The sequence below is a fragment of the Pterocles gutturalis genome, unplaced genomic scaffold (genome assembly GCF_000699245.1).
Source record: "Pterocles gutturalis isolate BGI_N339 unplaced genomic scaffold, ASM69924v1 scaffold24549, whole genome shotgun sequence".
In the NCBI taxonomy this organism is placed as follows: Eukaryota; Metazoa; Chordata; class Aves; order Pterocliformes; family Pteroclidae; genus Pterocles; species Pterocles gutturalis.
The window spans coordinates 41,539-42,291 of NW_010134229.1; positions in this window are offsets into that span (position 1 = coordinate 41,539).

The window sequence follows — 753 nt, forward strand, 5'->3', positions numbered from 1 at the left end:
GGTTCATGAATGGGGAGGTTATGTGGCTTTGAAAGAGCAAAAATAATGTAATAACTGTATGGAATTATAAAATCATAAAATGATTTAGTTTGGGAAGGACTCTTAAGTTCATTGAGTCCAACCATTAACCTAATGCTACCAAGTCCACCACTAAATCATGTCCCTAAGTGCCACAGCTACACATCTTTTAAATAACTCCAGAGACGGTGACTCAACCACTTCCCTGGACAGCCTGTTCCAGTCTTGACAACATTTCGGTGAAGAAATTTTTCCTAATATAAAACTTAAACCTCCCCTGGCACAGCTTGAGGTCATTTCCTCTCCTCTTATCATTCATTATTTGGGGAAAGAGACTGACACCCACCTCGCCACAACCTCCTTTTAGGTAGTTGTAGGGAGCGATAAGGTCTCCCCTCAGCCTCCTTTCCTCCAGGCTAAACAACCCCAGTTCCCTCAGCTGCTCCTCATAAGACTTGTGCTCTAGTCCCTTCACCAGCTTTGTTACCCTTGGATGTGCTTCAGCACCTCAATGTCTTTCTTGTAGTGAGGGGCCCAAAACTGAACACAGTATTCAAGGTGCAGCCTCACCAGTACCAAGTGCCCGGCACAATCATTTCCCTGGTCCTGCTGGCCACAATATTTCTGATACAAGACAGGATGCTATTGGCCTTCTCGGCCACCTGAGCACACTGTTGGCTCGTATTCAACCAGTTGTCGACCAAAACCCCCAGGTCCCTCTCTGCTGGGCAGCTT